At 36.9% G+C, this 12,468-nt stretch overlaps 1 pseudogene; it reads right to left on the bottom strand.

The window, feature by feature from the left end:
- Positions 1–11,221: 11,221 nt before the first annotated feature.
- LOC110217277 (ubiquitin-ribosomal protein eS31 fusion protein pseudogene) lies at positions 11,222–11,708 on the bottom strand (annotated as a pseudogene).
- Positions 11,709–12,468: the final 760 nt, after the last annotated feature.

Raw genomic sequence — 12,468 nt, 5'->3', positions numbered from 1 at the left:
GAGCCAAGCAGACATCAGAGCTAGAACAGTCTGGTTGTGCCTCAGTGGACGTGGATGCGTTGAACCAATGACTTTCTCTAGGTCTCCATGAAGATGCACCTCAAACTCAACATATTCAAAGCTTTTTAGACACATCCTTTTCCTACAGGAATCCTTCCTCCTCTACCATTCCTACTTCTGTGAATGACATTTCCTTTTCTTTCTCCCCTTTTGATCACAAAGGCTAAATACCTTGTTATCATTTTAGAGGTTTTCTCCTTACCCACTACATCCAATCAGTTTCCAAACCCCATCAATTTTGCTTGCTGCAATTCCTTACATCGCTCCTCTCTTTTCCACTAGGTGGTGCAGTGGTTAGAGTACTGGACCAGAGTCAGAAAGACCTGACTTCAAATGCATGCCCAGACACTTACTAACTGTGTGACCCAGGACAAGTCACTTATCTGTTCAATTTGATTCATAGGGGTAACAATAGTGCTTACCTTCCAGGATTGTTGTGAGGATCAAATAAGGTAATACAGGTAAAATGCTATATCCTAACTATTATTGTTGTCATCATCACTGTTATTAATATTACCTTTGTTCATGCTTTTATCAGTTCTCACTTGGTTTTGTTTTGTTTTGTTTTTTGGTGAGGCAGCAGGGGTTAAGCCCAGGGTCACACAGCTAGTAAGTATCAAGTATCTGAGGCTGGATTTGAACTCAGGTCCTCCAGACTCCAAGGCGGGAGCTCTATCTACTGTGCCACCTAGCTGCCCCTCTCACTTGGACTATCTCAATAGCTTCCTAATTTGCCTCTCTGTCTCCAGTCTCTACCTTCTCTGATCCATCTTTCACAAACATCCTGGAACCCTGTCATTATTACCACTGAGTTCCCTGTCCCAAACACTCCTCGCTGGACACTATTTCCCCTGTATTTGTTATTTTCTTCTTTTAGAATATAAACTTCTTTTTTTTTTTTAGGTGAGGCAATTGGGGTTAAGTGACTTGCCCAGGGTCACACAGCTAAAAAGTATTATGTGTCTGAGTCTGGATTTGAACTCAGGTCCTCCTGATGCCAGGGCCGGTGTTCTATCCACTGTGCAACCTCGCGGCCCTTAGAATATAAACTTCTTGAAAGCAAGAATTCATTTGTTTGCTTGTATCTCCAGTGCTTAATATAGTGCCTTGTATATAAGTGCTTAATAAATACTTTTTCAATAATTAATTAATAACTGGCAAAATATTGATACTAATACCATATTATATAACATATTTAATTATCTGTATAGTTAGAGATGTTTCCTGGGTCTCTTTCCTTCATTCCTCATTTTTTTTATTAGGCAAGTCAGAGAATGCCATGATTTCAGTGATGTAGATTATTCCACTATCTTCCTTCATCACCGATGGGAGCCATCTTATGAGTTCTACATCTAAAACTCTCTATGAGATTGAGGCCTGAGTGGCCTGGTGATCCCTATAGAAGTATGCAACCTGCTGTTCCTCAGAGCCACCAACTTGCCTGTGGAGTTAGAGGCTGTTCACCCAGGCATTTATTATCCCTCCATAGCTGCCTTCCCTGAGTAGCAGTGTCCCTTTTCAGGAACAGCTTCCTCCCTCTTTGCCTTGACATCTAGCTCAATGAAATAGAAGAAATGTGTATTTACTTTCACATGGCCCTTTTACCCATCATGGTTTAATAAAAATATCATTTAGCTAATAAATTCATATTTCAAAATTTGTCTTCAGAAATGTTAATTATTCCCTGAACAGATTCCATATGAATTGATACTGAAATCAGCTTTTGGTCTTAGCTATGAATCGACTTCACTGTTATTTTACCCAAACCATTTATTACCATTTGGCTAACATATTGATTATATCAGAGGTCTTATTAAAATCAATACAAGCCACCTCCTACACACCCATCTCCCAAGTCCCATCTCACTTCTTCCTGGCTGGAGAAGAAAATGAGATTTGTGTGGCATGATTTGCTTTTGTCAAATCTATGTGGGCTGCTTTTTAACATCTTACAACCTCTAGGTTTTTGTAAATTGATTTCTTTTTAATGGATTGCCCCAGAAACTTTCCAGGTTGGAAAGTTAGGCTAACTGCTTTGTAATCCATTAGTTTATGCATGTCTACATCTTGCAAGGGAAGGTGGGCTGATTAAATTTTCAGACTTTTTGGAAAAGCTGTTCTGGATGACTAAGTCACTGACCTATTTTAATTTCTGCTTCTTAACTTGTCTTGGTGGGTCATATATTAGGCCTCTGATAACAGTTGACTTTTTAATGAGAACTGAAGCAAAATAAGTAATGAGAATTGTAACCTTGTCAATGTTCTCTAGCCATTATTTATTTTCTGTACTTGTGTGAGGGCCTACTCTTTTCTTTGAATTTATTTTTAACATGTTTTCAGTTGCAAAATAAGATACTTCTTTCTAGACTGATCTTGGGTTTCTGAACTGCATGCATGGTTAGGTGACAGAGATAGGACACCATTGTTGCCGGATATGAAAGGGGTATTGAATATTGCTCAAAGCAGCACAAACACAACCATGGCCTTTACCGTGTCCTCAGTTAAAGACTGATCATGTACAACCATGGAGCCTTTCACATCACTTAATCATAATGCATAAGTGCCTGGTCTAAATTTTTAAACAAGAATACCTTGACAACTTAAGATGGGATCTTTTAACGGCACTTGGTTGGCAAGATACAAAAATTGCTGTTCATGCTGATGTTTGATAAACTATAAATGATTGTGGCATATAGTAAAAAACTTTGTTTACCCTGGAAATATGGGTAACAAGGATGGTTGCCGAATCTACTGGGACTGAGGGAGTAGAGAAACAAGTTCATCTGTTCTAGTTGTTTATCTGTGATATAGTTACGAGAGTATGCTACAGACCACCTATGCAGAATGAAGAAATAGATGAGGAGTTCTAAAAAGAGACCACAACTTGGCACAAAGGCATGATATAATGGTGATGGGGGAATGTTAATCAGTCAGATATCTGCTGGAGGACTCTCTTTGCAAAGAACAAAGCAACGAATACTTTCTTGATTTGCCATAATGATCCTTCAAAGTCAGCAGGAACTAATAAGGGGGAAATTCTATTCTGGAGCTCTTTGTGAAGTGATTTGTACTATGTTAATATTAATTATTATTATTAAATAAGAAAAAAATTGACTCCTGGATTGGAAATTATAAAAACTTGGGAAGAAATGATTGCTCCATCACAGGATTTGTGACAGAGAAACAGAGGAAGGCCTGAAATAGTCCAATGTGTACCTTATTTGTAGGAAATATTGTAATAGATTTAGTAAAAGGCTAAGTAAGATCCCATGAGCTGAATTCTACAGGGATTAGACTCTTTCAAGATTGAAATTTTGAAGGGACAAACAATTTCAAAGAGCAGGAAAAATGAGATTTGTCTAAAGAGACTGATGTGGAAGTGTGGGGAATTCATGAACCAAGCAACAGACACATATGCAGGTATGTGCATATACCATATATGTGTATGTATGTATGTGGGTGTGTATACATATACGCATATAATCGTTTTGAAATCTATAAAATTTTCCTAGAAAAAAGAGAAACAAGAGGCAAAAGGTTGAGTAGTATAGGCTGAAAGTTAAGAGATAAAGGATTTCATCCCTAAACCAACTTCTTATCAAAGTTAATGTCTGACAAATATCTGGGGATTTTAGTGGGCTGCAAGCTCCAAATGAGTTAGTTCTGTGATATGGGAGCCAAAAAATCTATTGCAATAGTAAGGGGTTTGAGAACTGACTGGCATCCTGGGATTTGTAGTTCAGGAAAATACAAGCATTTCCTCCTCAGAATGAGAGTTATTTAGGACTGTCTTGACAGTTGAGTCATTCCTGAAAGTTCTTAAAGTGACACATACAATCTCTGAGAGACAGACTAAAAGCTGGGCAGCAAAAGAAGGAGCGGCAAGGAAATGCTGTCCCTAGCCCCCCAGGATTTATTAAGTCAATCTGGAAAAAAAGAAAAAAGAGCTGGAATAAGAGTAGCAAAAGGAAAAACTGAAAAGGAGAGATTGAAAGAAAGGCTGAGCTGCCCCAGAGAAGGGAGAAATTGAGGTGGGTCATTAGAGCCTGAAAGGATCTTGGGACAGAAGACTCAGATTGAAGCTATTGCTTACACTTAGCTCTTCAAGGACTGTTTGGGGGCGGAGAAGGGAAAGATCCTCACCCTTTTCCTCAGAAGACCCATTCTTTCCCCAACTTCCTTTCCCCATGCCTTTCTAGAAACAAACAATATGATATAATCTGTTAGACTTTTTTTGATCCAAATGTTTCCTAGATCTTGATTTTGCCTCAGATATAGAGAGGCTAGAGGTTAGCTGGAGATACAAAAAACTTTAAATTAACGCAGAGAGCCAAACCTCTGTCTGAATGTTATGAATTTTCCTAACTAGGGGCTATGAGCTATAGTAATTGTTCTAATAACTTTTAGTCTGAAAAAAAAAAACTCCGTAAACAGCAGAGAAAGGGGCTATATGGACCTGAGGGCCGTTATATTGTTTCTAGACTAAAAGTGATTGAGTTGTTTTAATAGGATGTGACTAATTCAAGCCCTAGAATCCAATGTAAGAAAGAAAAGGGGGCAGAATGAAAACAGAAGACTTAAATGAGATATAGCTCCTTTCTTTCTAGAAGAGAGGAGGGAACAGAAACATAAAATACCTTCCTCAGTGTCACTCACCATTCCCGCATCCTTGGACTGCATTAATTAGGAAAAGGGTAGTGATAAGCCCAGCTCTCATTTGAAATATCTTATACTCTTGAGGGCTCTGTAGTTTAAGGACATGGGTAATCTAAAGAGTGTCCAAAGGAAGGCAATCAGTATGGTGAAGGACCTTGAGGCCATGCCATATGAAGATCAACTGAAGAAATTGAACTTGTTTGTCTTGAAGAAGAGAAGAGAAATTTGTCTCCAAGTGCTTGAAAGGCTGCTAAGTGGAGGAGAGATTAAACATTCTGTTTGGCCTTGGGTGGCAGAGCTAGGAGAGATAGATGAAAGTTACATATGGTCTAATTTAGATTTAATAAAATGTAAAATCTTCTTAACAATTTGAATTGTCAAAAAGTAGAATGTGTTGCCTGGAAAGAAGGGTAACCCCTTCTTGTGGGGGTCTTCAAGAAGAGGCTGGACAAACCACTCCTGTGGATTCCTTTAGTGACCAGGTTGTTGTATATGGCCTCTGAGGTCCTTTCTTAACTCTCAAATTCTTTGATTCTATGATTCTTTATGAGAGGGTCATTTAAAAAAATCAAAATGAATTTTAGCAGTCTATGGAGTGAAAAGTCAACCAGAGAACAACCTCGGACAAAATCCACAATAGCATAGAGCCTTAGGAACAGATTTGGGTCATTAAGCTAAGTTCCTTAATCAATAGATACTTTAGAACTGTGATTACCTAGTTCAGTCACCATAGTAGGTGGGACAAAAGCAACAATAGTATTGATTTTTCCTACCTACTGAAAGGCATACTTGCACTTGTCAAAAAAGAATGAAAATACAACAATGATTTGATAATTGACATTACAGACAGAGCAATAAATTAAAAAATAGAAGGGAAATTTCCTGGGAAGAGGAACAATTCCAGAGTGAAACTCTCTAAAGCAAAGAGAGGACAATAGTGAGTTAGTTTTTCTTTTCCTTCCTTCTTTCTTTCTCTCCTCTCCTTCTCTCTCTCTTGCTTTCTCTTTTTCTTTCTTAATAAGTTAGTATTTCTTTTTCTCCTTCCTTCCTTCCTTCCTTCCTTCCTTCCTTCCTTCCTTCCTTCCTTCCTTCCTTCCTTCCTTCCTTCCTTCCTCCTCCTTCCTTCCTTCCCTCCTCCTCTCCTTCCTTCCTCTCTCTCTCTCTCTCTCTTCTCTCTCTCTCTCTCTCTCTCTCTCTCTCTCTCTCTCTCTCTTTCTCTTCCTTCTTTCCTTTTCTTTATTCCTTTCTTCCTTTTTTTATAGAAAACTTGCATAGTTTAGAAGTGTAAAAACTTGTTGTGTGTCTCAGTGTAAAATAAATAGGAACGCATTCTTTTCTGACAAATGAATAAGTTAATAAAGAATGTTATAGGATAAGTCAAATCACATAATTATAATTTTCATTGCAAATGGATTTAATTCCCCTAAAAATAAATTGAAAAGGTTAATGAATGAATTCAAAGGCAGTAGCCTAACAGCATGTTTCCTATAAGGAATGTCTAATTTCAAAAGATGTACACAAATAAAGATGGATTAAAATTTACCATGATTCATGGAACTCCCAGAAAATCCAGAGAAGCAGTGATGAGATATAACAAACCTGAATTCTAACTGTAAAGCATAAAGAAAGATTAACTGGAAATCATACCATTCTTAAAGATATCATTGACTATGAAAAATACTAATATTAAATACTTATTCGCCTAATGGCATATTTTTATTTTTTAAAAGTTCTAATTTTTTTAAAAAAGCAGTAACAGTGGTAAATTCCAATATCTACCTATCAGGTTATAATCCTCAGTAATAAAAAGAGTTAAGCTGAATATTAGAATAGATTTTTGGAAGCTCTGAATTTGATAGCTATGTAGGGAGAATTAAATATAAAAATAATGAATAATTTTTTTCAAATACATTATTGAAAATACAACATTCCTAGAGTTGATCATGCTAGAGGATGCAAAATTTTTAGATATATTTGAAAGGACTCATAAAACAATAAAATGGTAATAAACAAAATTAAGTTTCATTAGTATTCAATAAGAATAAGAATAACATTTATATAGTGCTTACTAAGTGCTATGTACTGTGCTAAATGCTTTATAACTATTATCTCATTTAATCCTCACAACAACTCTGGGAGGTAGATGCTATCGTTATCCCCATTTTACAGATGAGGAAACTGAGACAAAATGAAGTTAGGTGATTTGCCCAGGGTTACACAGCTAGTAACTATCTGAGGCTGATTTTGAACTCAGGTTTTCCTAATTGTAGGCCCAGCTCTCTATCCACTGTGCCATCTATTTGATACTGGAAAATTACTTGTTGAGTGATTTCTACCTTACAGAAAAATATTCAGGATAATGGACATATCAATATAATATATCAAATTTTATGGGATGTAGCCAAGGTAGTACTCAGAAGCAAATCTGTATTTCTCAACATTTGTATTAATAAGAGTAAATGAGAAAACATTTAACTTGAATTTGCTATTAAATATATTGGAAAATTAAGGAGTTTGTGAAAATAAAAGAAGAAATCAATAAATAGAAAATAAATAATTTAATAGATAAAATAAAGAGCTCTTTAATAAAGAAAAATACAATTAAATCTATTGGCAAAATTAAGAAAGTAAAATCTATCAAAATCACACTAAATGAAAAATAAATGAAAACACTATCAAAGATTATTAAGCATATTACGTATACTAGAGGAACATTTACAAAAAATATAAAATATTCACATTGGCAAAACGGGAAATAGGTAACCTAAATAAAACAGTTTCACAAAGGAAAATTAAATAGGCCATGAATGAGATGTCTTGTAGAAACTAATCAGTGTAAGATAAATTCATTTATGAACTCTATCAAACATTCAAAGAATAGATACTGCCTGTGCTATAAGAAGTGTTTTGTTTTTTCAAAAAGGAAAAATAAGTCGATTATATCCTGCCAATTTAATTCTAGGAGGAAATATAGTTTTAATCCATAAACCTAAGAATAAGACAGAAAAATAAAACTATTTCAATATTATTGTCTAATCATTTGATATTGACATATTGAAGCAAACTATGCATAAATAATTAATACCGAAACAAAATATTCCATTAAAACTGACAAGTATAATAAATAAGTGTATCTAAAATTGTTTGTAATGATCAATATAACCCATGGCAGAAATGCAAGGATGGCTTGCTGTTAGGAAAATGGTATCACAAATGGTAGCAATAAGACAACTCATAAAAATCATAATATTCTATCAATAGTTGCAGAAAATGTCTCTGATAAAATATAATAACCATTTATGTCAAAAGCCCTAAAAAGTATAGGAATGGAATGTAATAAAAAGTATTGACTTAAAACCAAGAACTAGTTTTATAATGTAATATAGAAAGAGTTAGAATCATAGTTAGGAGTGATTAGAAAGCGTTAGAGGCATGTAGGAGACGCAGAAGCTCTACTGATGTACTTGGAGTCAGGAACCCCTGAGTAAAATTCTTCCTCACAAATTTACTAACTGTGTGACCCTGGGCAAGTCACCTAGTGTCTCTTAGTCTCAGTTTCCTCATCTTTAAAATGGGGCTAATAATATCTATCCCACAGGATTGATGTGAAGGACAAATGAGATATAAAGCATCTTACAAACTTTAAAGTACTAAATAAATGTTAGCTATTGGTGAATCAAGGGATTAAACTGGTTAAAGATGCCAGGAAGAGAGGCCTAAGCACAGTTTTATTTAGGTTACCAAGATATAAAGGAAATAGTCTTTCGGTGATATCTGCAACAACCTTGAGGATTTAATGTAATAATGTATTATTATAGATTTGTTATCTTAAGGATACTGAAAGAGACAGGACAATGAAGATGAACCAGGGACACAGGTATTTAAAGCTAACACGAGATTTGCCGACAGAAACAGGAAAGTGATAGCTATAAGACCATAGCAATGCTAAATAGATAGGCAGAGACCACAGCAAAATATTCAGAAGATGAACCCAGTCACTGATATACAAGTGCCATAGGATTGTTATCAGGATAACAAAGGGACCTGTCACCCTATCTCCATTGAAGTTTATGATGAGAAAGTGCAAGATGATGCTACTGTCTATTAAGGAGGTCATAAGGAGACATGGTAGAACGCTAGTGATGGATTATTTGAGTGACATGTTGAGAAGGACACAGAAAATGCTTAGTAACTGCTTTCTAATTCATTGAATCAGTTCAGTCATTTGTTTAATTTTTAGGGGAGACGGACATCAGGTTGCCCTAATGGAAGCCTGTATTGGCTATGCTGTCAATAATAGACTAGGCAAGAACTGCTGATCTTAGGGGGAAGTTCCAGGACACCAGCATTATGTGGGTCTTTGAGCCTGGATGTAGGAATTGAATCATGGGATGTGGATTTGGAAAGATCCAATGGAATTTGGAAAACAATGAGTCACCATGGAGAAGCAACTAGGCAAAACATTTGGGGAGGACTGGAGTATTCCTGAGTTTCTGTGGGCAGAGAGCTAAACTAGAGGTAGATGACATTATATGGTTTGAGGTCTACTAAGCGGGAGATCCAAGTACTGTAGCCTATACGTTGTATGTGCAGGCTTCTACGACTGCAAAGAATGGGAACTCAAAAGATTGATTCTACACAGGAGATAAGAGCACAAAGCCAGAGCCGAGGCAAATTCAGTCCCAGCGGTCTGCAACAGATCTCTATGTCAGCCAGAAAAGCATAAGGAGAGGAGAAGGGAACTGATAGGTTTGGACCACTGTCCACTTCTGTGCAACTGGATGGTACAGTGGATGGAGCATTGGGCTTGGAGTCAGTAAGACCCGAGTTCAAATGTGATTTCAGGCATTTCCTAGCTGTGTGACCCTGGGCAAATCACTTAACCGCTATTTGCCTCAGTTGGGGCCAATGTGGATAACAATAGGACCTACCTCTCAAGGTTGTTGTAGGGCTCAAATGAGATAATATTTATAAAACGCTTAGCACAATGCCTGGCACATATTAGGTGCTTTATAACTGTTGTTATTATTAGTATTATTATTATTTCCCCCACTTTCACATATAGTGATTGTCCCTAGGAGTTGCCCCCCCCCCATACACCATTCACACCTTGTAATCTTTTGTGTCTGGTGGAGAGAGATGCAGAAAATGGTTATATTTTCCTATTGTTTTCCCCTTAATATTTACATAGGTTTACATCTTAATTAAATGCTCTGCTATTGGAATTCTGGTTTGGTCTGACATGGTACATGAGCAGAGAGTATCATACTGATCAAGGCTGGGGCACAATTTGCATGATTGATTACCCAAAAGAACCTCTACTGAATCATGGAAAAGTATCAAGGGGTTCAGTAGTTAAAGTTCTCAGGGACACTTCTGGGAACTGATAATATATGTAACATGGTTATAAAAAAGTCATTTCAAAAGAGTGCAGAATCTATTATATTTTTTCCTAACTCCCTCATATTTGAAACTTAACTCAAACCCTTGACATTTAAACAAGATCATGTTCATTTGTGAGCTGTTTGCACAGCAAGTTTCAAATAAGTCTTTTTCCACTTTTTTTTTTCAGGAAGTGGCCTGAAAAGTTACTGTGGAGTCCAAACTTTCTAGACTGATTAAAAAGGACTTGTATTTGATTCAAGAGGTTATGAGACTGATTGTTATTCTTAGAATAATTTGGTGCAATGGTAGAGGTGGCTTTAGGGGCTAGTGAAGCTCTGTATATCCAGTGGCATCTCAATAACTATCAACTGAGGATGAGGATGATTGTCACACAATTACACAACGGCTCTTAGAACAACCAGTTAGCATTTGTACCTTTCGGACCATAGATATCTAAAATAAAAATGTCGCTTTTTATAATGGGTTATGTAGGTTCAGAGGTTTGTTATACCTTAAAAACCTAGAAAATATCTCAGATGATGGGAATATATAGAAATGATTGTTCTCAGTTACCTGAAAATTATTTTTCTTTATATTCGATTCATTTCAACAAGCATTTATTAAGCACTTAAGATGTGCTTCGCACTGAGCTAGCCCCTGGGGATAGCAAAGATAAAAACAAGGAGCTTGCATTGTATGGGGAGGAGGTTAATATGTTCTCAAATAAGCAAATATAGAATATATATATATAAAGTAATAAAATGTAATTTCAAGATGGAGAGAGTACTAAGAATTATGGGTAAAGGTAGGGAAGAATCTGGAAGGCTCTTATGTAGGAAGTGGTACCTGAACTGTGTATTGAAGGAATCTAGAGATTCTGAGAGGTGGAGCTGATGAGGGAGCACATTCCATTTCAAAGGCACAGATGTGGAAAATGGAACCTCATGTACGACCAGCTGGGGAAGGGTAGTTGTATAAAATAGGACTGGAAACATAAATGGAATTCAAATTGTGAGAAAACTTCAATGTCAGGCTAAAGATTTTATATTTTATCCAAAGAACAAAAGGGAGCCACTGAATTTTTATTTTATTTTGTTTTTTTAATAGGTGACATTTTTTTTATTAACACATATGCATTTACTTGTCTTTTGGCTTGTTGAAGCAGTAGGTTAGACAACACTTGCAACAATAATGTCTGTCAAAATGGCTAGCCATAAAGACCCCACCACCACATTCATCAGAAGGGCACTCTCGTTGAAGGTGGCTAATCTTGCCATTCTCATCAACCTTGTAATATTTCAGAACAGCAAGCTTAACTTTCTTTCTCTTATGCTTGTTCTTTTTGGGAGTGGTGTAAGACTTCTTCTTTCTCTTCTTGGCACCACCATGAAGCCTTAGAACAAGATGAAGGGTAGACCTCTTCTGAATGTTGTAGTCAAACAAAATTCATCCATCTTCCAGTTGCTTGCCCACAAAAATCAATCTTTCTTGATCAGGGGAATACCTTCCTCATCTTGTTTCTTGGCCTTAACATTTTCAATAGTATTGGAGGATTTGACCTCAATGATAATGATCTTCCCCATCAAAGTCTATACAAAAATCTGCATCGTGGCACTGGGTCCACCTGAGGAGAGAGGAAAGGTAAAAGGGATGGTCAAAGGCAGCAGGTGGGAAGCAGAGAGGCCCCGCCATGGAGCACTTGAATTTTTATTTTGGACAGGGACAATTTTGATGAAGATTCCCATGAATCTGAAAATCCATTCCCTCCCCTCCAATATTCCTGATTTCAATTGAAGGTACTATTATCCTTCTAGAAACCCAGGTTTGCAGGCTTGGAGTCATTAAACTGCCCAGACCTCTTATAATCAGAGGGCAGAATGAAAAGAGAAATAACCGGGGCAGTTAGGTGGCGCAGTGAAAAGAGCACCCACCAGTCCTCAAGTCAGGAGGACCTGAGTTCAAATGTGGCTTCAGACCAACCATTTAACACTTAACCAGCTGTGTGACCTGGGCAAGTCACTTAACCCCAATTGCCTTAAAAAAAAAAAAAAGAAAAGAAAGAAAAGAGAAATAACCCACTGGCTACTCCAAAATGAAAACTCCTGGGAACATTGTAGTCCAAATTCAGAGCTCGCAGGCCAAAGAAAAAATATTGCAATAAGTCAGAAAGAAAGAATTCAAGTTCCAAAGAGTCGCAGTCAGGATCATTTAGCAGCCCCCACTTATAGGAGCTGAGAGATTGGCATATGATATTCTAGAAGGCAAAAGATATAGGCTTACAACTAAGAATAACTTACCCAGTGGGGCCACGTCCAGTCACCCTAATGAATATGTAGCCACTGGACCCAGATAGCTCTGGAGTGAGGC

Source organism: Phascolarctos cinereus, unplaced genomic scaffold (genome assembly GCF_003287225.1).
Source record: "Phascolarctos cinereus isolate Bilbo 61053 unplaced genomic scaffold, phaCin_HiC Scaffold_5;HRSCAF=322, whole genome shotgun sequence".
Lineage (NCBI taxonomy): Eukaryota > Metazoa > Chordata > Mammalia > Diprotodontia > Phascolarctidae > Phascolarctos > Phascolarctos cinereus.
This window is presented reverse-complemented; position numbering and strand designations above follow the sequence as displayed.